The sequence below is a fragment of the Anastrepha obliqua genome, chromosome 6, assembly GCF_027943255.1.
Source record: "Anastrepha obliqua isolate idAnaObli1 chromosome 6, idAnaObli1_1.0, whole genome shotgun sequence".
NCBI classification, from domain to species: domain Eukaryota; kingdom Metazoa; phylum Arthropoda; class Insecta; order Diptera; family Tephritidae; genus Anastrepha; species Anastrepha obliqua.
The window spans coordinates 72,023,372-72,050,827 of NC_072897.1; the positions used below are offsets into that span (position 1 = coordinate 72,023,372).

At 38.1% G+C, this 27,456-nt stretch overlaps 1 non-coding gene and 2 pseudogenes across 1 annotated transcript; 2 read left to right on the plus strand and 1 right to left on the minus strand.

Moving 5' to 3' along the window:
• Positions 1–5,478: 5,478 nt before the first annotated feature.
• Positions 5,479–5,674, plus strand: LOC129251032 (U2 spliceosomal RNA). Its single transcript, XR_008582879.1, has one exon. It is a non-coding gene; the product is annotated as a U2 spliceosomal RNA (small nuclear RNA).
• A 584-nt stretch (positions 5,675–6,258) lies between these two features.
• Positions 6,259–6,444, plus strand: LOC129250995 (U2 spliceosomal RNA; annotated as a pseudogene).
• Positions 6,445–13,375: 6,931 nt separating this feature from the next.
• LOC129250705 (uncharacterized) lies at positions 13,376–23,176 on the minus strand (annotated as a pseudogene).
• Between the last annotated feature and the right edge of the window lie 4,280 nt (positions 23,177–27,456).

Below are 27,456 nucleotides of genomic sequence, written 5' to 3' on the forward strand. Positions count from 1 at the left end.
CATGACGAGGTGAGAATAGCAATATCACGGCTAAAGAACAACAAAGCCGCGGGCGCCGACGGACTGCCGGCTGAGCTATTCAAACATGGCGGCGAGGAGCTGGTAAGGTGCATGCATCAGCTCCTATGCAGAATATGGTCGGATGAAAGCATGCCTGCCGATTGGAATTCAAGTGTGCTCTGCCCAATCTATAAGAAAGGCGATCCTGCAATTTGTGCCAATTACCGCGGGATTAGTCTTCTAAATATCGCCTATAAGGTTCTAGCGAGCGTATTGTGTGAAAGGCTGAAGCCCACCATCAACCAACTAATTGGACCTTATCAGTGTGGCTTCAGACCTGGAAAGCCTACCATCGACCAAATACTCACAATACGCCAAATCTTGGAAAAGACCCATGAAAGGAGAATCGACACACACCATCTTTTCGTCGACTTCAAAGCTGCATTCGACAGTACGGAAAGGAGTTACCTGTATGCCGCGATGTCTGAATTTGGTATCCCCGCAAAACTAATACGGCTATGTAGGATGACGTTGCTCAACACCAGCAGCGCCGTCAGAATTGGGAAGGACCTCTCCGAGCCGTTTGATACCAAACGAGGTTTCAGACAGGGTGACTCACTGTCGTGTGACTTTTTTAACCTGATGTTGGAGAGCATCGCACGAGCCGCAGAACTTAATCGCTCAGGCACAATATTTTATAAGAGCGTACAATTGTTGGCGTATGCCGATGATATTGATATCATCGGCCTTAACAACCGCGCTGTTAGTTCTGCCTTCTCCAAACTGGATAAAGAGGCAAAGCGAATGGGTTTGGTGGTGAACGAGGACAAAACGAAGTACCTCCTGTCTTCAAACAAACAGTCGGTGCACTCGCGTATCGGCACCCACGTCACTGTAGACAGTTATAATTTCGAGGTTGTAAAAGACTTCGTTTATTTAGGAACCAGCATTAACACCGATAACAATGTCAGCCTTGAAATCCAACGTAGAATCTCTCTTGCCAACTAGTGCTACTTTGGACTAAGTAGGCAATTGAGCAGTAAAGTCCTCTCTCGACGAACAAAACTAACACTCTACAAGACTCTCATCATGCCCGTCCTAACGTATGGCGAAGAAGCTTGGACGATGACAACATCCGATGAAGCGACGCTTGGAGTGTTCGAGAGAAAGATTCTGCGTAAGATTTTTGGACCTTTGCACGTTGGCAACAGCGAATATCGCAGACGATGGAACGATGAGCTGTATGAGCTTTACGACGACATAGACATAGCGCAGCGAATAAAGATCCAACGGCTTCCTTGGCTGGGTCATGTCGTCCGAATGGATACAAACGCTCCGGCTTTGAAAGTATTCGATGCGGTACCAGCTGGTGGTAGCAGAGGAAGAGGGCGGCCTCCTCTGCGTTGGAAAGATCAGGTGGATAAGGACTTGGCTTCACTTGGTGTGTCCAGCTGGCGCCGGTTAGCACGAGAAAGAAACGACTGGCGCGCTTTGTTAAACTCGGCCAAAATCGCGTAAGCGGTTATCGCGCCAATTAAGAAGAAGAAGAAGAAGATCGTAATAAGATAAGAAGTCGGCACCGATAATCACTTGAGTTACGTCAGAAATCACAAAACTCCACAAAAATTCCTTTCGCAGGTTTAGGTTAAGGTTTAGGATTATTTCACCAAAAACTTCAATTGGTGTACCGTTCGCGGCAAACATTTGCATATCCGATGGTGTTGCTCTAACCAATTTCGAACTTTTTGGTATAGTAGACACATCTGCACCTGAGTCGGTTAAAAAATTTATATATTTTTTTTTGGACGTGTCAAATATACGTAGACGAAAGTTCGAAGGCATTTCAGACCGTTTGCCAATCTCTGAAAAGCAACCCTATTGTGGAACGTTTGGTGGTGGTGAGCGAGTGAACTTGGTAGCCGACATCCTTTAGCGTCTTGACCGAATTTTCTGTGATACCAACACATGTCATCATAACCGTTGTCTGACTTTCGATGGCGTCTGGTGTTTTAGAACGCGAACGGTAATGGGTTTTGCCGTTATCTAACGCTTTATAGAGGCGCTGTGTTATTGTAGCTATTTCGGTCCTGAGAACTGAATCTGAGTTGTTTTGTATGCCACACGCTTCGTTAACCTGTCCTTCTCGTAGTTGAATTGACTCAACACTTGAGTCGCAAATATTTAATTTTTCGGATATCGGTACATTGGTTGATATAATGGCTGCTTGCAGGCAAGCGGTTAACCCACAAATCGTGCAGAATGCTCTCACTCAAAGCGGAGCCGGCTGCATGCTTCGTCTAATTGAAAAGGTCGCTAGGATGGCGATCGCCTAATGGCATTTCGCGAAGTACGCGCTGCAACCGGCGTTGCTGACTGTACTGATATTTTCCAGTACTTGGTGCGGCATCGATAATAGGGCGCAGTTCCATTAATTTTAGCTGTGGTATGCTAGCAGCGACAATGTGGAATTTTGCTTTATCTGCGTTGATGCCTGACGCTTCGAACCAGAAGTCGAGTGAGTAGAAGTACGCTTCAATATTATCTTCCGATAATATTGGGAGCGGGATGCGTGGAATGAATGACGTAGCCGGAATTGATTCTCGTTGTGAAGATCCAGTTGGCGGTGCCAGAGTATAGTCGAAAGACATTTAATCAATAAGAAATGTGTAAATTTACCGTTCGGGGTTACCAAATTGTGGGAGCTAGTGAATAGCGAAAACGATGTGTTGACTTGTACGGCTCGATCCAAAACGAACGAGACCGAAAATTATTTCGTTTATTAGCTCAACAGTACAAAGCGAAATAATGAGAAGTTAAAAGCAAATGAAAAGTCACACATGGTCAGGATTTAAACTACTAATGAGATCGACGCTGTTTCTCATCAAGGTGCGAAGTTCAGCTTCCCATTTTTCTGTTAACCCTAGAACTTATACCCAAGTACAGGTGTGGCCAGTAGCTACTTTGGAATGATGTAGCTCCTAAATTGCTAAAGATATTGACTTGACATGTTACGCGTTCGTCTTCTGTGTTGGTCATGGATGTAGCAGCAAAAACTGCTTCCAACCTGCTGTTTCTTTGGTTTTGCACCAGCAGCTGCAGACGTTGATGGCCTATTGTCAGCACTTCCTTGCAAGGCCGTACTTATGAAACTCGCGACTGCAATTTTTGTGTTGAAGTTCCGCATCACTTGCTGATTCACCGACCGCTCTTCAATTGTGGGCATAGACAGTTCCTTGGCGAGCTGGCGAAGAAATCTCTTACGCTTCGCATTGGTGCATCTGATGTTGGCATTATTCTCATAATATGTGGTGTACGCTGCCAATGCCCGCAAATCAATCATATTGAAGAATAGGGACAACGGCCAACGCCTTGTCATCCTTTGGCAAGTATATTCTCCAAGCAATTGGTCCATCACGTCCACTCCTCCTTTTGTCTTGTTATAAAACTCGATCATTTCTGGTTTGTCGTTTTTGCCAATGTGATCATCGTCATGCATTGATGATAGTAATATAACTGCCTTGTTTTTTTCGGCACATAGGAGCATATGGATATGTTGGGCCTAAAACCGAATGTACTTGACCTCTCTGCACGATCTTTGTGTGCCAACATCTCCTTTGGTATGTAGGGCTTATTTTCCCCAGAGTTCCAACTGCCGTCAAATTCATGGAAGACAAGTTTTCCAGTAGATTTAGGGATGTGAAAAAATTGTCCATCGTTATATTTCGGCCGGTTCCATGAAAGCGGCTTACTAAATCCTTCACCACGCGTTCACCCTGGTTAGTTTCCCGTCCCGTAGGTGCTTGGCCAGTATATATTTGTCCATACAGTGGATATGCGTTTTTGGCATCACATACCCACCACACTTTGATGCCATATTTTGCCGGTTTCGATGGGATGTATTGCGTGAAACGGGTGCGGCCACGATATGGAAAGAGCTGCTCGTCTACCGTTAGATATTCACTTGCCTTATATGACTGCTCAAAGTTGTAGTTCATCATGGTCCACAGCTCGGATATTAGTGCAGCTTTGTCAGTTACCAAACGTTGTGCCCGTGTGTTGCCATCGTCAAACCTTATAAACCGCAGTATGGCCTGAAAGCGGTTAATGCCCATTGACGAACGATATAATGGACAATTTTCCACCGACCACAAGCCCGGCGTACATTCGGCATTGCTGCGGTTAGCGCCAGTCATAATAAGCACTCCAATGAACGTATACATTTCGCTCAAAGTAACCTTCTTCCATGTTTTTGGTTCCGCCTCTGGATGTTGCGTTTAATTCCGCATTTGTAGCTTCTGCTTTTTTGTTGGTGCAGCGTACTATAATATCCACCATTTCCGGAGTCATAAAACATTTATATGTATTGACTATTGACATCATAGTAGTTGATCTTGCGGGCCCACTTCGCTGTCGCAAAATATTTTGTTGCCTAGTTTGGCGTGCAAGTCGTGGCTGTGAGCCCCATATGGTACCATCACGTGCTACGAATTCACCTGCATGCAAATTAATCTATCTGGGCATTGTCAATTGTGTAATCAGGGTCTTCTACATCCGATTCAACCACGCCATCTGCTACTGCTACTTGTTCGCTTTCATCCCCTTCAGGGTCGGAAAATTCAAATAATTCATCATTTGAGATTTCGTCAAACAGATTTTGTATGTACTGCTCTTTTTTAGCGTCAGATAACACTTTGCGACAGTGATATTAGACTTTTATGGAGACCTAGTACAACTTCTAGGTATAGTAAAACTAAGAAAAATGGTATAGGAGAAATTTCCAATACATCCCCAAAATCTCATTTTATGGCCAAAAAACCGTTTTTCAGTAGGTTGATGTGAACAATCACTCCTAACTTCGCCAATTTCAATCCGATTTCGAATTTGTTTTTTTAGTTCGAAAGAACAAAAACAAGCCTTTTTGACAGTGTGTTGACAATTTTTCTGAAATGACAACTGACGAGACTGTAGACGGAAGTATTTGGAATTTTTTTATTTTTTCTCAATTTTTTTAACTTTGACATAATTTTTACGATATTATCCGATATTGAGGATTTTTTTAGTACACTACTGTTATAGTAAATTTAATGTTGCGTCGAATGAGCTATATTTGACTGTAATTGAATTAAAATTAATAGAGTTGTGTGAGTTTGAAGATTTTTTTTTTGAAGTGAAAACTTCTTTAGAATCGTTGGGAGTGATTTGAGGAAAAGTGAAACGAAAAAAGCGACCAACTTGGCTACGAAGCGTTATATTATATGTTGATATAAAAGTAGCGACGAAATAAATAAAAATAACTTTTATTTTTTTTTGTGATTCGAACCGAGGATTTTGGATCGGAAGCTCACATTGCTAGTCGCTCGGCTACCACGCCATGCTGTCGTCTCTCACCTAAAAGTTATCTAGTTACGAAGCGTTATATTATATGTTGATATAAATAATTTTTGTGAGCGTGTAATTCTCAAAAGTTTTATTAGGTTTATTATTTAAAATGTATTGACTAGGTAGTGTGGTTATCAGCTTAACATCTGATAGATCCTCGGAGGACAACATCGGAGGACAACAAATGTCAAACTGATTTTTGGAAATGGGCGGAGTGTTTTAGGGGCGGCTTGCTCCTTCTCTGCCACGGGTTGACCCGGTATTGCAGTACCGCCGGGATTTCGGCTTTGAATAAATACAAGAAAAAATATACTAATACATTTAGCTTTGGTGGGAAGAGCCATAAATTTTTATATGAATGCATGTAGACGAAAATGGAATTTTTTTTTTTGAAATTTGCATTGTAGGACATTTCTGATTATTTATTGAAAACAGTTTTTTGGCTTTTCTATTTTTGGTTTAGATACTGAAAGTCAGTTTAAGTGAATCGGATAAATATTTCGTACATTAATTTTTGAAGTGAAAACTTCTTTAGAATCGTTGGGAGTGATTTGGGAAAAAGTGAAACGAATTACAACATATAAACGTAGCGACGAACTAAATAACTTTTAGGCCAGCACCGACAGTATGGCGCGATAGCCGAGCGGCTAGCAATGTGAGCTTCCGATCCAAAATTCTTGGTTCGAATCACAAGAAATAAAATTTTTTTTTTTGAAATTTGCATTGTAGGACATTTCTGATTATTTATTGAAAACAGTTTTTTTGGCTTTTCTATTTTTGGTTTAGATACTGAAAGTCAGTTTAAGTGAATCGGTATAAATATTTTGTACATTGTTTTTTTTTTGTGAGCGTGTAATTCTCAAAAGGTTTATTAGGTTTATTATTTAAAATGTATTGACTAGGTAGTGTGGTTATCAGCTTAACATCTGATAGATCCTCCATCGGAGGACAGCAAATGTTAAACTAATTTTTGGAAATGCGCGGAGTGTTTTAGGGGCTTGCTCTCCACCTCTGCCACGGGTTGGCCCGGTATTGCAGTACCGCCGGGATTTCAGCCTTGAATAAATACAAGAAAAAATATACTAATACATTTAGCTTTGGTGGGAAGAGACATAAATTTTTATATGAATACAAGTAGACGAAAATGGAAGAAATTTGTAAGTCTGTTTCTTCGGTCCGTTTGGGTATTTTTTTTGACAACATCGAAACCAAAGCATTTGTATCATATTTTATCTATCATAAGCCACTCGTATCATTTGTTGAAATTGAAAACATTGAGGATGAATAATGATAAAATGAAGAAAATAAAATATGAACTTTATAGCAATGTTATAATGAACCTATAATTATCCCGCTCCTAATGCTGCTTTCGTCTTATTCTCTCTCAGTTTGTTTTACGGAAGGTTTCACTTCTATCAAGTCTAACCGTTAGACTGGTATTTTTATGTTGAGTTTTTTTTTTACTAATTTGGTATGTATGTAGGTATAACTTACGCTAAATGGGAATAAGGACGCGTGTCGAAGCATGAAAATTATAACAAGTGTCATTATAAACACATAATATTTATTGGAGTATTGTGCAGTGCAGCACTGTACGGTATGGTACGGTGCGGTACGGTGCACAACGGAACTGGTTCTAAACTTAAAAATGCATTGGAAACGGCCCTTTGGAGTTTAGTATGGTACGGTACATTTGTCATTCTCTTCATCAGTTTTGAATACTTCTCTGTAAGAAATTCGATCATCATCATTCATCTGAAGTCGTTATCAACTAAATTCCATTGTTTAAATCGAGAAGCGAGCGTTTCAGATTGTCTTCCCGATAGAAGTAAATCACGAGAAAGATCCTGAAAATCTGAATTTGATACAATGTGTCGTTATGAAGACTTAGAACCAGACGGAAAGTACTCTTCATCATCAGGTTTATTGTTATCAGTTTGATCATCATCAGCAATGAGTTGAACTTCCTTCAGTTCATGACCTGCAATTGAGTCAATCATATCGTCCAAGACTACGGGGTTCTTAACAGTTGCAACATCAGCATACTTTATGTGCTTTCGAGTTTTATAATGATGACCGTTTACGTTCGTTTTACAAAAATACCAATCATCTGGTTTATGATAAGGCTGATGATGCCACATCATCGGAGAATTTAAAGACATTCGACTTTTCTGGCAACGTTTTGATTTATATCGCTCTCCATTTTCTTGAATTTCAATGAACACTCAGTACAAGCAAATTCCGGTTCATACCAGTGATCAGAAGTAGTATATGTAAGCTAAAGAAATCGTTGTAGCCATCAACCAGAGCTTTATTACTCTGTAACTTCAAACAATGCTTTTGATCCACAAACCACATATGAATCAAAACTTATTGCGATTATCGCACATTTCTTTCCCACAAATTGAAGCAAAACAATAAAACTTTGACGTTTTAATAAGGTTAAATTATAATAACAAAGTTCCTTTGTTAATCAATGTATAGTGTGAACTTTGGTACACTTGGGAGCTTTTTCATATTTTTATTCAAAAAAAAAAAAAAAATGTGTGATAATGTGTCAGATATTTTCATAAGTTCTAACCAGTTCTGTTGTATACGTATGTATATACTCCAATAAATATTACGTAGGTATAATAACGCATCAAAACACGTCCTTATTCCCATTTAGCGTAAGTTATACCATACCTACATACCAAATTAGTAAAAAAAAACTAAAATCTTAAAACCCACACAACTCTATTAATTTTAATTCCATTACAGTCAAATATAGCTCATTCGACGCAACATTAAATTTACTAATATATAACAGTAGTGTACTAAAAAAATCGTCAATATCGGATAATATCGTAAAAATTATGTCAAAGTTGAAAAAATAGAGAAAAAATAAAAAAATTCCAAATACTTCCGTCTACAGTCTCGTCAGTTGTCATTTCAGAAAAATTGTCAACACACTGTCAAAAAGGCTTGTTTTTGTTCTTTCGAACTAAAAAAACAAATTCGAAATCGGATTGAAATTGGCGAAGTTAGTGATTGTTCACATCAACCTACTGAAAAACGGTTTTTTGGCCATAAAATGAGATTTTGGGGGTGTATTGGAAATTTCTCCTATACCATTTTTCTTAGTTTTACTATACCTAGAAGTTGTACTAGGTCTCCATAAAAGTCTAATATCACTGTCGCACAGTGTTATCTGACGCTAAAAAAGAGCAGTACATACAAAACCTGTTTGACGAAATCTCAAATGATGAATTATTTGAATTTTCCGACCCTGAAGGGGATGAAAGCGAACAAGTAGCAGTAGCAGATGGCGTGGTTGAATCGGATGTAGAAGACCCTGATTACACAATTGACAATGCCCAGGTAGATAAGGCTGATTACGAAGAATCTGACAATGAATCCGATGCTGCAGATGATTCTGAGGAGATTAATTTGCATGCAGGTGAATTCGTAGCACGTGATGGTACCATATGGAGCTCACAGCCACGACTTGCACGCCAAACTAGGCAACAAAATATTTTGCGACAGCGAAGTGGGCCCGCAAGATCAACTACTATGATGTCAATAGTCAATACATATAAATGTTTTATGACTCCGGAAATGGTGGATATTATAGTACGCTGCACCAACAAAAAAGCAGAAGCTACAAATGCGGAATTAAACGCAACATCCAGAGGCGGAACCAAAAACATGGAAGAAGGTTACTTTGAGCGAAATGTATACGTTCATTGGAGTGCTTATTATGACTGGCGCTAACCGCAGTAATGCCGAATGTGCGCCGGACTTGTGGTCGGTGGAAAATTGTCCATTATATCGTTCGTCAATGGGCATTAACCGCTTTCAGGCCATACTGCGGTTTATAAGGTTTGACGATGGCAACACACGGGCACAACGTTTGGTAACTGACAAAGCTGCACCAATATCCGAGCTGTGGACCATGATGAACTACAACTTTGAGCAGTCATATAAGACAAGTGAATATCTAACGGTAGACGAGCAGCTCTTTCCATATCGTGGCCGCACCCGTTTCACGCAATACATCCCATCGAAACCGGCAAAATATGGCATCAAAGTGTGGTGGGTATGTGATGCCAAAAACGCATATCCACTGTATGGACAAATATATACTGGCCAAGCACCTACGGGACGGGAAACTAACCAGGGTGAACTCGTGGTGAAGGATTTAGTAAGCCGCTTTCATGGCACCGGCCGAAATATAACGATGGACAATTTTTTCACATCCCTAAATCTACTGGAAAACTTGTCATCCATGAATTTGACGGCAGTTGGAACTCTGGGGGAAATAAGCCCTACATACCAAAGGAGATGTTGGCACACAAAGATCAATATTATCAGGCATGTTCTGCAAATCGTTTTCGGGCAATATTTTCGCATTTTCCGTTTTCAAATCGTTTGACATGTTCTGTAAATCGTTCCGTTTTCGTTTTTTTTCGAACATCAGCAAATCGTTTTTTCACCCTGTTCTGGAAATCGAAATCGTTAAAATTTTCCAGTTTTATTTTCGGCAACTTAAACGTTAGCGGTTCGTGACATTCTTAAAACTGTTTGTTGAAATAAATTTATCAAAATGTAAGTATTTACTCAAAATAACTGCATATATTTATGTAAATAAAAGTGTTTATTTAAAATATTTAAAACTTATTCAAAAACTTTTAGGGGAAAACACAAGAACTCCAAGCAAGAGCTAATTTTAGTCGAGTTTATGGAATCTCATCCAGATTTGGCGAAGAATTTTTCGAAGGGCGACAGAGTTGCTGTTGAGGAAAAGTGGAAAGAGCTAACGACGCTGTTAAATGCAGAAGGGCCGCCCCAAAAAGATGTTAATGGATGGAAAAAAGTAAGTATTTAGTCAAATATTAAAATAAATATTTTTGAGTTGTCTTTTTTCAAGATATGGTCTGACTGGAAGGGGTGCATTCGGATTGATTGCCCATAACAATATAGAATCGAGGGCAACAGGAGGTGGACCCTTTAATAAGCATGTACTGACGAGCAACGAAGAATGTGTTGCAAGAACTTGTGGAATTTTTGCAGCCGTTGAGGGCATAGGCCATTCTAGAAGCTTTGGGACAGAAGAAAATAATAGCGCTATCGAATCTGAGGAAGAACGTCCCCAAACAAGTAGGGAAGCGGTGGCTACCCCGAGAGCTGCAAAAAGGCCACGAGTGTCAACGCAGGACAGCCTTCAGTCGTGTATGGCAACGCAATCTAGTTGTATGGAGAAAATATCCACCACTTTAGATAACATTTGCGAAAACCAACACAAGATTGCAAAATCGCAGGAAGATGAAAGGGAAGAGATTCGACGACTTCGTCGTGCTGTTGAGAAACAAAATGAATTGCTGGCAGAGCAAAATCGCTTGAAGACTCAAAGTATAGAGCAAAAGCAAAGACATTACCTCAAAATGGAGCAGTTGCAACAGGAAACAGTTAATATTAAAACTAAAATGCTTGAGATAGAGACTAAAAAATAAATATAAAAGAATCTTATTGAACTGTTATGTATATATTTACTTTTAATATGAATAAATTTTATGTTTCATAATATTAAATTTCTAGCAATAGAGTCTCTTATATTTCTGCCAACACTATATAAACTACTGTTTTCCTCATTTTCAGCAATTTCCTCATCAATTGGATTGTTTTCTAATACGGTTTCTGTTTCAATGTCATCTATTTGATTACTCCTACATATGTTATGTAGTGCGCAACAAACATTTATTATCTTCACTACCTTTTGCGGCGTATATGGCAGTGTAGTTTTCAAACAACGAAACCGACTTTTTAATACTCCTATAACACGCTCAACGATGTTACGTGCTTTTGCATGCTGCTGGTTAAATCTGTGTTCTGCCGATCTTGGGCCTGGGTTTCTATATGGAGTCAGTAGAAATGGCTCTATGCCAAAACCAGAATCTCCCAGTAGCCAAGACCCTCGGTCACCAGCTTCATACTGCGATAGGTAATAGTGTTTTGCACTGCTCATACTTGCACCAGGCCGAGTTGCATCTACTGCTCTTATTATCATATCAAAATCACAAATCTGTAAAATAAAGGCAGTAAATTTTAAATTTTAGAAACACAATTTAAATTCATTCTTACAATCATTGCGTTTATGCTAAAAAATCCTTTTCGGTTAAAAAATAGATGCTCGTTCTCAAAAGGTTTAATCAGAGCCACATGTGTTCCATCAATAAACCCTATTACTCCTGGAATACCGAATTTTTCTACAAAATGAAGTTTTGATTTTCTAGAATCCTCTTCAGACATTTTTAGCTTAATCCACTTAGGACACAGAACATTTTCCAAATCATTGATCATTTCAGATAATATTTTTGAAACTGTGCTTCTACCCATAGCAATATCTGTATCCTTTCCGACGGAACGTTGATAGAAACCTTCTGCGAAAAACCTAAGATTTGCTGCCAGCTTTAGTAAAATAGGTATGGACGTTTCTTTGACGAAAGGTTTTACTTCATTGAGCACTTCTAAAAAAGCGTACTTGTTTAGGCGATAGTTGGAAACAAATCTAAAGTAGAAAAACTTAATGAATGCCACAAAGTATAACCATTTCTAATCTTACGTAGAATCCGGTGCACTGAGAGGATTCGAATGGTCTCTTAAACGCCGCCTATCTATTCTACTTTGGTAATCTTGCTCCTGTTCGTTTAACACATAAGCTGCCATAAAAAACATGATAATTTTTTAATTAAATCCGTTTATTTTGAAATTATTTCGTATTTTTTGCCAACGAATTCTTTTGTCATTTGGTTTGTTTAATTGCCAAAGAGAAATCAGCTGCTTCGAACTTAAATTCGAATTTAAATGAAATCGGACGAATTACAGAACACCCAAAACAAAATCGTACGAATTGCCATTTCGGATACGAATTGAAATCGCGCGATTTTCAGAACATGCCTGTATGTGTTTATAATGACACTTGTTATCATTTTCATGCTTCGAAACGCTCCCTTATTCCCATTTAGCGTAAGTTATACCTACATGCATACCAAATTAGTAAAAAAAAAAATCTTCAAACTCACACAACTCTATTAATTTTAATTCAATTACAGTCAAATATAGCTCATTCGACGCAACATTAAATTTACTATAACAGTAGTGTACTAAAAAAATCCTCAATATCGGATAATATCGTAAAAATTATGTCAAAGTTGAAAAAATTGAGAAAAAATAAAAAAATTCCAAATACTTCCGTCTACAGTCTCGTCAGTTGTCATTTCAGAAAAATTGTCAACACACTGTCAAAAAGGCTTGTTTTTGTTCTTTCGAACTAAAAAAACAAATTCGAAATCGGATGGAAATTGGCGAAGTTAAGAGTGATTGTTCACATCAACCTACTGAAAAGCGGTTTTATGGCCATAAAATGAGATTTTGGGGGTGTATTGAAAATTTCTTCTATACCATTTTTTTTAGTTTTTCTATAGCCATAAGTTGTGCTAGGCCTCCATAAAAGTATATTTAATTTTTTTTTGTCACACAGTGCAATCTATATAAAAATAATTAATTTTTATTCCATTTATGAAATTATATTTGAGTTATTTGTATTTACTTCATATATTGATTCGAAGACAAATATACCATGTTCCTTCTGCTATCCATGTTGTAATATTTTAAATTTTTTCTGACTTGTTATTTTCACAAATATAAATCAACTTCACACTTCAAAAGAACACTTTACAATGAATATAAACTCGCAAAACTGCCGTTTATATAGCTGCAACCCTTAAGTTTCTGGAAGCATTTCTTACCTGCCAGGTAGTTGGATTATATCAAATGTTGTTTGTCAGCAAATTCTAGCAAGGGTACAATATAATGTCTTCTTCTAAATAATTAAGAGTGCGCGAAAAAGGTTGTATTCTAAAAATTCTAACAACAATAGAAATTATTGACTTCTTAGAAGTAACTTAGAATGCGCGCAGTTCTTAGAAGCAGGCTTCAAATATATGTTTATAACTACTTAAAATATTCGCAAGACAGTCAGCTACAACATTGCATTAAAAAAAATAACTTGTTTCTCAGAAAAAATGAGAAAAAACGGGTAAAACAGGCTACTGGCCACACCTGTCCCCGGGTATAAGAAGTCATAGTAAAAGTTGGGTATAAGTCCTAGGGTTAAAACCGCTAACGGAACATTATCTTCAGGATCATCATTGTTTCCCGCAAAATTTAACTTAGTTAATGTTGCTTCACCAACACGAAACCAAGCCGCATCCAAAAGGTTTGTAGCTGTTTTTAAGTTAATTTTTTCAACGACTCGGGCAAATCAGACTTTGTTGCTGCTATTGAAGCTAGAAGGCTGTTTCTGTAATGCAACTTATTGATTTTTATTGCATTTAGATCCATCGGTTGAATGAGGGGAGTAACGTTTGGTGGCATAAACATTGTCGAAATTTGCCCATTCTACGTGGTCAGTTCAGCTTCATTTGGGTGAGAAGGAGCGTTGTCGATTAGGAAGAGAGCTTTAATTGGTAAGGCTTTCTCCTTTAAAAACGATGTAACCTTAAAAAACCACCAGTTAACCTTAAAAATCGGACAAAACTTAAGAGGAATATTCACCTGTGGAACAAATGACTCATGAAACCATTGCTTGAAAATAGCCGACGTCATCCAGGCGGATTTCGAGCTCTTATAGTTGGTGAGACACTAAAAGTTTTTAAAGCAGCGTGGATTCTTCGCCTTTCCAATTACCAAAAGCTTAAGCTTGTGGGATCCAGTGGCGTTTAAACAGCATAAAAACGTGATTTGCTGCTTCTCGGACTTTACCCCTGGGGCTCTCTTCTCCAAACTTGACGCGTACGTTTTCTCTGGAAAAAGTCTCCAGAATAACTCCGACTCATCAGTTTTATATAACTGATCGTTGCACAACTCCAATTCGGCCATTTTAGCTTTAAGTTTTTCCTTAAACGGATTCACTAGCTGAGGTTGCGAAGACAGTTTTTCGCCTGATATTTCAAGAAGACGAATACCGTACCTCTTTTTGAATCCTTGGAGCCATCCATCACTAGCGAAGAAGTTTGCTTAATTTTCTTTAAATTTTGCATGCAGTGTTTTTGCCTTATCTTTAAACATTAGAGCACTTACTGGCCAGTTTTTATCTCGCATTCGGATAAACCAACGATAAAGAGCTCTTTCCTTTTTGGGCAGCTCTGAAGAACGCAGTGCCTATTTCCAGGTTCACAATACGTGTTGTTTACGCATTTTAAAATCACTTGCTTTTTTGCTTTAATGTTACAAATTGTTGATTTAGCAACAGTATATTTCTTTGCTAAAGTCGTCACAGATGAGCCTTTTTTTAAGAAGCCGAGAATTTTATCCTTTTGTTTTAATATCAAGCACACGGGGTTTTTAGAACTCATTTTCACCAGAAAACATAAGACAAAACACTCTTTGCAAAACCAAAACCGCGACTGAAATATTTTACTCCTTACATGCAATTACGAATAAAATGCCTATTTTATAATTAGGGGATTGCCCAATTTCAGAATTAATTGAGATCAATGTAAACTACATTCAAATAATTGTAACGTTTATTGTTCATGTTATAGAGCTTTTTGGGTTTGTTCACGTTTCAGAGTAGTCAATGCACAAAAATGTCTGTTCACGTTTTGGAGTGTTCACGCTTTAGAGCGTTCACGTTATCGAGCGTGCGCTGTAACTTCCCTTAGTTCAAAAACACCCAGCGCATGCATTGAAAATTTTCTTGTTAGGCCACGGTATTCCCCTGAAAACCATATGCGATGACATGTCATTCAATTTACTCGAGTTTAGACAATTGTGCAAATCATTCAAAATTAAACTTCAAGCCACAAGCCCAGGGTACTCCCAACCAAATGGCTTCGTAGGGAAGTGTGTAGGTATCGCGAAGGCCTTAGTTAAGAAATCTAAGGAAAGTGCGGTAGATCTTTGGTAAGCATTGCTATAATATCGGAATACACCATTGATGCCTCACCATCCTTCAGTTCAAGCTAGAGCATATTTGTACAATCCAAACGTTTTTTCTAATATGAAGAAAAATTTGGAAAAGTCTAATAAATTGCACATGAAATATTATATTCATATCCAGGTTGAACTATGTCGGCAGACATAATGTCCTGATGCTAACATGGGTCCCGGGACAAGTAGGTATCGCTTTGACTCTTTAGCTAGAATGGGCTTTGAGGCCAACTTCGTTGACCCGGAGCCCATTCTGCCACTCCCTTCTGCAGCCATCAAAGGCACAGTTAGCAAAGGGTTACTCTAACCCTCAAGCGAGCCTGGCAGGCTGAGAGAGGCTGCAGATGGTTAAAACTGATGTTACCTGTCATATCCGACTGACTGTTGCAGATCCCCCTGTCAGTAGCAGAAGGTACTAATGACAGGCCACCTTCTATGAACGAAGCACATGGAAAGGGTGGGCATCTCAGACAGTTCACTCTGCCAAGCATGGGGAGAGGAAGATGAGACGGAGGACCTCTCTCTATACGTATGCCCGGCCTTCGCTTGAATCAGGCTTGAAGTCTTTGACAGTGATTTGTTAAGAAGCGACCACCTTGGCTCCTTGGCATCGCGAGATCTACTCAGATTTCTTTGGAAGTCGGGTAGATTTAATGAAAATTAAAATGGGATCCCGAGCGCAGTACAATGGACTTAAATGTGACTGAGTGCCGTACTTCCCAGTCTGTCCCGACGAAAAAAAATTATATTATGACCGCACCGCCAAATCGTCGTTGTTGTCGGTGCTCCCAGATCGTATTGGATAAAACTAAAGGTTGAAAGGATACTGCGTCGAAATTGAAAATGGCTCCGACCCCGAAATTACGTTTTTTTTTCTTTATTAACACGCTGTAGCTACAAAAGTCGGCACCCACGACGTTGTTGACAGTTATAGTTTCGAGGTTGTAAGAGACTTCGTTTATCTAGGAACCAGCATTAACACCGATAACAACGTCAGTCTTGAAATCCAACGGAGAATTTCCCTTGCCAACAAGTGTTGCATTGGACTAATTTGGCAATTGAGTAAAGTCCCAAGCAATTCCAGTAAAGTCCTCTCTCTACGAACTAAACTAACACTTTATTATGCCCGTCCTATCGTATAGCGCAGAAGTTTGGACGACAACAATATCCGACGAGGCGTCCCTTCGCGCCAATCATGAAGAAGAAGATGCTATAAAAATAACATGAAATTGATGGATTGAACTTCTTCTTCTTAATTGGCGATATAACCGCTTACGCGATTTTGGCCAAGTTTAACAAAGCGCGCCAGTCGTTTCTTTCTCGTGCTAACCGGCGCCAGTTGGACACACCAAGTGATCTTTCCAACGCAGAGGAGGCCTTCCTCTTCCTCTGCTACCACCAGCTGGTACCGCATCGAATACTTTCAAAGCCGGAGCGTTTGTATCCATTCGGACGACATGACCCAGCCAAGGAAGCCGCTGGATCTTTATTCGCTGCGCTATGACTATGTCGTCGTAGAGCTCATACAGCTCATCGTTCCATCGTCTGCGATATTCGCTGTTGCCAACGTGCAAAGGTCCAAAAATCTTACGCAGAATCTTTCTCTCGAACACTCCAAGCGTCGCTTCATCGGATGTTGTCATCGTCCAAGCTTCTGCGCCATACGTTAGGACGGGCATGATGAGAGTCTTGTAGAGTGTTAGTTTTGTTCGTCGAGAGAGGACTTTACTACTCAATTGCCTACTTAGTCCAAAGTAGCACTTGTTGGATTGAACTACTATGATGTATTAAGTACTTTTTAATGATATAACTCATCAGTGAATTTTATATATTTGCAATAAGTACGAAGATGTATTTTAAATTAATCTATAACTTTTTACTCGTATGCATTAAGATAACTTCCTTTAGTTAATACTGTACGTAAGTATTTATATATATTATATATATAAAATTGGCGTTTACACGTGCCGAGGGGCGATAGCTATTAGAAAAACACTCCGAATTCCGAATGGTAGCCACGCACCAACCCATTCGGCTACGGCGGTAAGTGATGACAAATACTTAATTTTAGAAGGAATATATTGGGATTTTTAGCTTCATTTAGTTTTTTCTTTATATGCTCCTGCCAGTTAAATTTTTTTTTTTTTTTTTTTTTTTTTTGGCGGTGAGGTTGGGTTAAAAATGCCTTCGCACCATAAAGTAACCGTCGCTACTACGTGTGTGGTGATTCCACTAAAAATATCCCTCCTCTTCTCTTGGATTTTTCCCTCCACCCTGGGACTGCTTCCGCATTGCTTCGAGGTAGAGGGCCAAGACGGCGTCCTAAGAAGGACACTTACTTACTCACCCTGCGTCCAGGGTCGCCTGTTTTGAGAAGCCTATGCTCAATGCTCTTCAGCATAGCTTTCCATTTCACGCTTCTTTTTTCGGATAATATCCTCCACAAAATTTGCGACGGCATTCCATTTTTCTTCGTCTATCATCATTTTCTCGATAATTTCTTCAGGTGTAAATACACCAATAGCTCGCTGCAGACCTGTTCTCTGTACGTTCCACCTCTCGCATTTAAAGAAGGTGTGTTCCGCATCATCATACTCAGTATCTCCATACATGCAGTTTGGTTGGCTCACTTTTCCCATTCGCCACAGATACTTACGAAAGGACCCATGTCCGGACAGAAACTGTGTGAGGTAATAGTTAACCTCACCGTGCTTTCTTTCTACCCACTTTTTTAGATCGGGTATTAGTCTCGCTGTCCATCTACCATACTTTTCAGAGTTCCATCTTGCCTGCCAAAGTGTGAGTGTTTGAACTCTATTATCGGAGAAGTATGGTACTGGGATTCCTGTGTTTTTTGCCTCCCATCTCCGTTTACGCTCTTGTGCTAGAATATCTATAGGGATGGTTCCGCTGATAACTAACACCGCTGCTTCAGATACTGTTCTGTATGACGAAGCCACTCTGAGAGCACAGGTGCGTTGCACAGATTGCAGAATTTTCCGCCGGCATTGCACCTTAAGCGAATCTGCCCATATTTCGCATCCGTATAAGAGAATCGAGTTCGTCGTGTCCATTAAAAGTTTACGCTTGTTCTGCGTTGGACCTCCAAGGTTTGCCATGAGCTTACTTAACATGCCGCTTACCTTGGCAGCTCTTGTGGCAGCATGGTTTATATGCGCCCAGTAGGTTAGCCTTGTGTCTAATTGCACTCCTAGGTACTTGACCACTCTTTTTGTGGATAAAGTGGCATCAAGTACTTGTATGTCTACTTCTAATGGGATACGTCTGTTCGTTAGAAGGAATAGCTCTGTTTTCTCTGTGCCCAGCTTTAATCCATGGTCTTCTAGCCATGTCTGGACTCGGATCATCACCTGATTTAACTTTCTTTTGGCTTCGTCGGTGTTTCGGGCGATTATTACAGCTGCAATGTCATCTGCGTATCCCACTAAATGCACATCCTCAGGCATCTCTATTCGAAGGATTTCATCGTAGCTTATATTCCAGAGTTCAGGTCCAAGTATTGATCCTTGAGCCGCACCTGCTGTTATTTGTTTAGTCTTACACCCTTCTCGCGTTTCGTATAAGAGCACGCGATTGCTGAGATAGCTACGAATAATCTTGAATAGATTATTCGGGATCTTGAATGTTACCTTTAAGGCTTCAATTACGTCGTTCCAGCTTAAACTGTTGAAAGCATTTCTAATATCCAGTGTGGCTAGTAATACTAAGCGTTTGGAGTATCGATTACCCGCCTGGGCATGTTCTACGCTAGCTATTAAATCTTGGATGGCTCCTAAGGTGGATCTGCCACTTCTAAAACCGTGCTGCCTGTCGGAGAGGCCGCCACTGTTCTCTACGGCTTCGCTAAGCCTATGCTTTACCAGTTTCTCAAAGAGTTTTCCTGCACTATCCAGCATACATAACGGTCTATAAGAGGACGCTAATGTTGGGTCTCCCTCCTTACTGATTAGTACCAGTTTTTGTTTTTTCCATATTTCTGGAAAAATTCCTTCTTTTAGGCATGCGTTGTACATGTTTAGCAGCAAAAGAGGGCGTTCGATTGCCAGTAGTTTCAATATTTCTGCAACTATGCCATCAGGTCCTGGCGCTTTATTGCATTTCATTGCTTTTGCAGCATCTATTAGTTCTTCTTCTGTGAATGGGACAGGTTCCGTTGCTTCATGCTCGAGTTCTTCCCTCTCAGCACAGTGGGAGTCGATCGTAATGCCCAGATATTTTACTTTGATGTCAATATGTACGTCGGAATTGCCAACCCTAATTGGGTCGGTGGATGTCTTCGGTTTGTGTGGTTTACTTGTATTGTTTTATTTGTGTTAATTTCGATGTTCCATTTTTTGAACCAATTTAATGTCACATTTAACTCGTTCTGTAGATTTTGTTTTGCGAGTTTTGTATCTTTGTGAGATATCATTAGGACTGTGTCATCCGCAAATGTTGCAATCATGCTGTGTTCTGACTTCGGCACCGGTAGATCAGTCGTATATTATATTTAGATACCATGAAGAATGCCCGCGTTAATAGGTTGGGTGTCTGAGCAATGGTCATTGTATTAGAATTTTCTGTCTTGGATGTAACTCTTAAGTATCAGATAAAATTCATGGCTACCTATGTTTTTAATTTATGGAGCAACCCAGAGTGCCATACTTTGTCAAAAGTTTTAGCTACGTCGAGGTATATGGAAATGCACAGTTTTTTTATTAAAGTCATCATTATGCGATCAAATAGTAGTTGTTTTGTTGCGTTAATATTTTTAAAGTAATTGTAATTTGTTAAGCTTTTTTTGTCATTTGCAAATCTTGTTGTCTACCTAAGAAAGCTTGCTTTTTTGTTTTAATTTCTTTTTTATCATGTTAGGGATGTAAAAGCTCATCACCTTAATTGGTGAAGAGTGTGTAGACTTACTAATTAACTTAATAGACGAGTTGGTCTCACTTTCATCATAATTTCACATGCTCTGTAAACGCATTCCAGTCTGTACAATGATTGTAAATTGGTCGATTTGGCATTTGCTGTGGTGGATGTTGGGTTCTTAGTACAATTAGCGAGTGATCAGAAGAAAGCTGAAGACAAGATTCAATTGTCAGCATATTTGAGTTAATTGATTTTATGGTGGAAAAGATAAGCGAGCCTGGTAGTTTCTTAATGTCAGCAGGCCAGTAACTGGGTTGACTTGGATACTTATTAGACTGGCCGTAACTTTTTTTTGTGGAAATCCATAAATTTTCGGGTCTTAAAACATGAGGTTAGGAGTAATGAAAAAAGGTGTAATTTTTTAACCCGATCCGATGATGCCTAACCATGCCCATTTGATCCCAAAGTATGGACAATTTCAAAAAATCACAATTTTTACAAAGTTTTTTTTTTGTTTCCAATTTATATAATTTAATTTAATTTAATATGTATATACTTAAATTATATATATAATTTAACTTTATTTATATAATTTATTTTAATTTAATAAAATTTTAATTAAAGAACTAGATTGTTTTTTAATGAGAGATGTTTTGGTGTAAGACAGATACAATTGCCTGTAGTGCTCAATAACTTGCAGTAAGTACTGTTTATCTTCTTCATTATGAGTAAGCGATCCGTTGTAGTCTGTGATCAATTTCAATGCTCTGTCTACAGCGTCGTTAACTACAGACAAATGCTGACAAATTCGTTTTCCCGCTATATAGTCTTTACTTTCTTGCCATGTTGAAGGATCTGATTCCAAAAAACTTGTTTTAATTCCTAAGCGGGTAAAGAATGTTTTAGTTCTTGATGAAATAAAATCATTTATATTCTTGCAGCCGTAAAGCGTTATTTCTGACATTGTTGCAACAACTCTCTTTGGAACAGCATCTTCCTTCTGGTTATCGCTAGTAATTGCTTCCACCATTTTTCGCTTAATATGTGAAGGAATTTGATCATCAAAAAATGAAACGCCAACCGCCTCTTCCGACAAATACCATAAATGATTTTTAATTTTATGTAACAAGGCATTAGATACATTCTTATCGAAATATACAATCACATCTTGAATGAGCTTAAGGTCATTTTGTGGAGCAGCTATTGGATCCACACAACGAAACCAATATGGAACGTAGATGCAGGTTAAAAAAATACAAATGCTTCTTAGACTCTTTATCTTTGAAGTCGTTAACACGAATTGCTCGCGAAACAGAAACATTTTGTAGCAATATAGGCACTTCGACATAAACCTTGCTTGTGATGTTGCACCAGGTGACCGTACTTGTGAAAAATTTGGTACGTCTTCCCCAACAAAGAGCAACGAGTTGTAGTAATTCCTTGTAATCGGCACGAGTGTGGTGACTATTTAATACAGTTAGACAAAAATGCTTAAAAATTTCCACACCAGCTATTGTAAAGACTTTCCGAACTTCATTTTCCGATACTCCACTTTTGAATGACTTAGAATTAATGTTTTTCCAGCTGTTAAAGAAACGATTGAATAAGGGAACTTCCGGTGCTGATGCTTTGCCAAAATTTAGTTCGAACACTGCTTTGACTAGCAACTCACTAACATGGTGACGACAGGGAAAGAAAAGTAGATTTCGGCCCAACCTTTTTTCAAGCAAGAACGCTGCTCCATTATTAACTCCCGTATTAGCAGCTGTTGTATCAAATGATACAATTTCCACTAAATCATCGAGCTTCCACTTGCACAAAAAATTATGTATTTCTGCAGCTATTGCATCTCCCGTTGAACTTTCAATTTTTGGTATCCCCAGCAGTTTTTCCATATTTTCTCCTGTGACAACGAGAGACAATCTATCTTTCTTTTCTGTGCCTCGGATTTCTGCAAGCAGCTTGCCATCCCAGTGAAGGACGAAAACGTCGGGAATCTACAAACAAGTAAAAAGAAAGGTCAAGAATCCAAAATCTTATAAACAGTTTAATAATAAAATAAACAATTCAGTAAAACCATTACATTGAATCCATTAATAATCTCTTCAGCTTGTATGCGACGATAATCTCTCCTCATCGAATGTAATGTTGTTAGATTAAGAATTAAATCTTCCATTTTTATTGACGGCGTTCCATTAACATTTTGCATGGTATTTATGAAGGCAGCAACCGTTGCACTCACCAAATGCATGGCATCTCTTGTAGAGAGGTTACATTTGTCCATGCATGCAAGCATTCTATCATGAATAAAATTAATTTTTCCTCGATTTGCCTTTTTCGGTAGTAAATTAATGTTACTTCCGTCTGTATCTTCGCCTTCATTCATATCTTTTGCTGCATTTTCTTCGCCAACTGAAATATCCTTTTCAGCGTCCTCGGTATCAGAGACTTCAGGAGCATAATTAGCTACAAATGGGATCAAATATTAAAAAAAAGAACCAGTAAAGCTTAACTTTAATAAACTTACTATGAACTAAATGCTTTTCAACGCGCTTTCTTTCTTCTTCCATTCGTTGCTCTTTGCGTTTTTCTTTTCTTGTGAGTACAGTATCGGCACCATACTATACATACTACCTGGACGTCCTCTATTTCTTTGGAGCAAAAGAAAGTCTTTATCTTCGTGCATTTTCATTATACCTAGGGCATCCATGGCTGCAATGTCAAATATGAAGTTTTCAATTTTATCCTTAAACTCTGCTTCATTTTTACGACACTTCTCGTTAGGAGTCTTGGAATGTTTTTGTAAATTTCTCCATTCCTCGAAAAGATTTTTAAGTTTTTTAATACAATTTTTTTCTTGCGCCGTGGGAATTTTAGCTTTTTCCCAAAATTCAATCGTGGCACCAATCGTGTATTTCATACTGCTTTCCAAAGTCAAGTTTTCGTGCCTCATTTTGTAAAACAATAATTGGAGCACCTGTTTCATTGATGGCAACTTGGCCCCCAAAATAACACTTTCACATTCACCCACAAGAAATATTTTTTGCTCAGAACGTAATCTTTTTTTCGGAATGCCTGATAATGATTTCGAACTCATTTTTTCACTAACTAATTACTTTTGTACTATTAAACGCATAAGACAACTGAAACTGAATAAAAATACAATGCCATAGCCTACCAATTCAAATATCGAGAAAAAAAATCACACTAAATAAGAATGCAATGTCACAGCCTACTAATTCAAATGTCGAGTAAAAATTCAAAACTTTTAGCGTATTCAGCGAACACAACAGTTGATGAATTGTTAAGTGATCACTAAAGTGTTGATTATGAAACAAATTTTTATTTTTATTATTATAGTGAAGTGTGAAAAATTATTTAAAAAGTACCTTTGCATAAAATTTAAAAATAATTATTTCATTTAGTAGCTGGCTCAACACACCGTTCATAAAACACAATTTCTATTACTCAACTGACGGTGACGTATTTTCCACGCAATCCAAATCAGTTATGTGTGCTGAAAGCGCCTTTTGTCAGGTGGCTTTCGCGATATAAATTGGGCCATAAAGTAAACAAGATCATTAATTAAAATCGCATCACATCAATAAATATAAGATTCGAACAAAAAAATTAGAAACGAAAAAAAATTAGTAAAAATTGTGATTTTTTCAAATTTTCCATACTTTGGGATCAAATGGGCACGGTTAGACATCATCGGATCGGGCTGAAAAAATATACCGTTCTTTATTGCATCTAACCTCATGTTTTACGACCCGAAAACTTTTGGATTTGCAATTTTTATTTTTCTTCATACAAGCTGCGGCCAGTCTAATACTTATACATTTTAAATTTTGTGTTTTGATGAAATCAAGTAGTGCTTTTCCTTTGCTGTTTGTCAATCTTCAACCCCACATTATATTTTTTGCGATATAATCTCGGCAAAACCGGTAATAAATCTACTTCCAAGCGTTTTAAGGTGTGTTATTTTATTGTTGTGTTTCGGAGGGCAGTAAGCAGCTGATATGGTCATGTACTTGAATCGCCTTTGCTTGAAGGTAATCCATTTGATATTCTTCCATTTCGTTTAATACTATGTAGTATTTTGTCTCAGTATGATAGCTGTTCCACCGTGCGGTTGTTGTCAGGGTGAATGTTACTTATTATTATTTAGCAGAGAGTACTAATGTAGCTTTTATCACAAAAATGAATTTCTGATACCAGTAGTATGCCAATGTCATATTGGTTAATAAAGGCTTTTGTTTCAAGAATATGCTGATTTAGTCCGCTAGTATTCCATTGGTCGGCTGCATTTTCTTGTTGAGGTGGGCTTAGTAACGGAGTCTGCAGTTCCTTTTTGCGTACGGCTGGAAAACGTTGCAAACGTTTTCTCCACAGACTGCACATTTAATATTGCAACTATTTTCATTTATTAAACAGTTCATAGTGTTGTGTGGGCCTGCACATATTCGCATATTGGACTTTTTGGCAGTTGTTTTTAGTATGCCCATATTTTTGGCAGTTGAGACACGGTGGAAAGGATCTTGGTTGGAATGAGGGCTCGAATTTTACCTTACAATGTGTTAAGTGTAAATTCCTTGGTTGTTGGTATTTGTTTTTATTTACAATGAGACAATACTTTGTGGAACTTTTAATAAAGTTAAAGACATTAATTATGATGCATATTGCACAAAATTGCTTTAAACCCTTTCTCTTCCTTTGGTCTGGATGTGTAATATTGAGTATTTCGTTATTTAAGAAGTTTTAGTGTTGCTGTATCAGTGGCGTAGATAGCTTTTTGTGATGGGGGGGATATAATTTGACAATATCTTTTTTTTAGTTTCAATATATTTTTATCGGTTTTCTTTTTCCATAATCTTGGGAATCACTTACCATACTCTATATAAACAAACAAAAAATTACGAATAAATTTTTTCACTTGGATGCCCTCAATATGCAAAAAATGCTTGCATCAATTAAAGAAGAAAATCAAGTTTTCGGGATTTTTTCGATAACTCATCTATGACTTCATCAGCTGTGATTGGAATATCATGATGAATAGCTGGAGCAGTCAATCCGTTCAAGCGATCAGATTCCACCTGTCGATCCACCTAATTCACCCTGATGTTGAAGAAGAGATGAGAATCTCATATGAGTTTTTGATGTAAGATTTTCACATGTGATTCTGGTATGTCGTTCTCATATAAGAATTTCGTGGAATTCTCATGAAAAAATCTCACATGAAAATTTCACATATGAGAATAAAGGACCAAAATTACATGTGAACATCTCGTAAAAGAATCTTTTATGTAATTCTCATTCGTTTCTAAAATTCTGGGTGGTGCTTCTAAAAGTATTTTTAAAAGGTGATAATATCATACAAATAAAATGAAATCGATACGAATTATTTGACTGGGTGAGTTCAAAGAATATTGAAAAGTCATGGATAAACTTATCAATAATTTATGATTGAAAAGACATTATGTATTTTATAAAAAATGCTCGAAACCTGCTTCCTTTGCTTTTTTCCAATTGTCGAATTTCGTTTTCACTAACTGATCCAAATTTTGCGATCCCTTGCCACCACTTTTAGCAAATGCTACACACGAAATGCAAAATGCTCCTTGGTGTAATTCTGAGTAGGCAAGCCAGGAAAATTCTTCCAGCCATTTATAACAAAACTTTAATCCTCGAGCTTCAAACTTTTGCAGCAACGGAAGCACATAATTTTTAGATGGGACCCAAACATTTTTTAATAAATCGAACCTTTGGGAATCATTCAAACGTGTGTCGACAAAATTTCCGATGCCATTTTTATTTATAACTTCTTGAGGGATGTATTGTTCAACACTCTCTCCACTCTCATCGAGAGAATTTTCTTCGACTGTATTTTCACTGACTGACGCTTCACAACGAAGTTTCTTCGCAGTCGTTTCAGCAGATAATTCTGCATTTTCTTCATTTTCGCTATTCTTAGCAAAGGGTGTTCTTGCCACTAAAAATCTTTTCATCATAAGATGATAAACAAATACCAATGCAAACGTGATTATGGAATAGGTTATAAATCCGCAATATTGACTCTATGTTCGATTATCGAACTTCAATACGTCCTTATCGATGACAGCGCCATTTAATGCCTTTCAATTGGTAAGCCCGTTTAGGCGCGGAAATTCTATTGTGTTCAAATTCAAAACTATAATATTATAAAAAGATTTTTTCTTTCTCTTCTTTCTTTCTTTTAAAGTGGTTTAAATGATGTCATACTGCAAAAAGGTTGAAGGCATTTCGAGAAATGGACGCATATACCTACATATATAAGTACAATTTTTCAAAAATTTTAGTTTCAATTTCTCATGGGGGGGGATTGATCCCCTTGACACCCCCCCCCCCCCCCCCTTATCTACGCCACTGTGCTGTATAGTGCGTATGTTCTTAAGTACTTTTAGTTCGTAGTTATTTTGTATACATTCATTAAGAGCGCTGATAAGAGTGCTTAAGACTTTTACTTTTTGTATATACGTAATTAGGCGGTGGCTTTGTTAAGTATTTGGGCTTTGGTGTTTTTGAATTAAAAGTTTGTGACTCTTCATTTCCAGTATGTCGCATCTGTTCTCTGAAGGCAGTCAGCCAATATGTGATCTGTGGTTGTTTTGAGGAAATTTTTTTCTTTCTTTCTTGTTTACACTGCTTTCTGATTTTTCTGGAGGGCTGCGTATACGTTTAGGTGTTTGGCTTTTCTTTGAGTTGTTGGACTCTTCTGCAATAGATGATTTTAGCGTCGTGCATATAATTTTCAGCTTTAGGAGTGTGGATTTTATCGATTTATGACTCACATTCACGCGCGAGAGCACAGTATTTGATCAGACCGCAAACGGTTGATTATTTTTTGGAATTGCAGTTACAGTGTGAGAGCGCTTGCGGCCGCACGGAGGAAAGCATTGGACACTCATATAATGTGATGATTTATATATATTATTTATACTTAACGAATAAATTTAATAGCATTTTTGATATTAAGAGTCACTATCATATTTGTTTATCAAATATGCGCGATATTTCACCGGGTTTTAGTAGGTATAATTTGTGAGTCTTATAACTGAATCGACCGGTGACGAAGTCAACAGTTTCACTTTTAGTTATAATTTTATGAATACACCAACACTTAGTTGAGTGGACTAAGTCCATGCCATTCTAAGACGTTTTAGCACAAAACAAAATGATTATGAGCTAATGCTA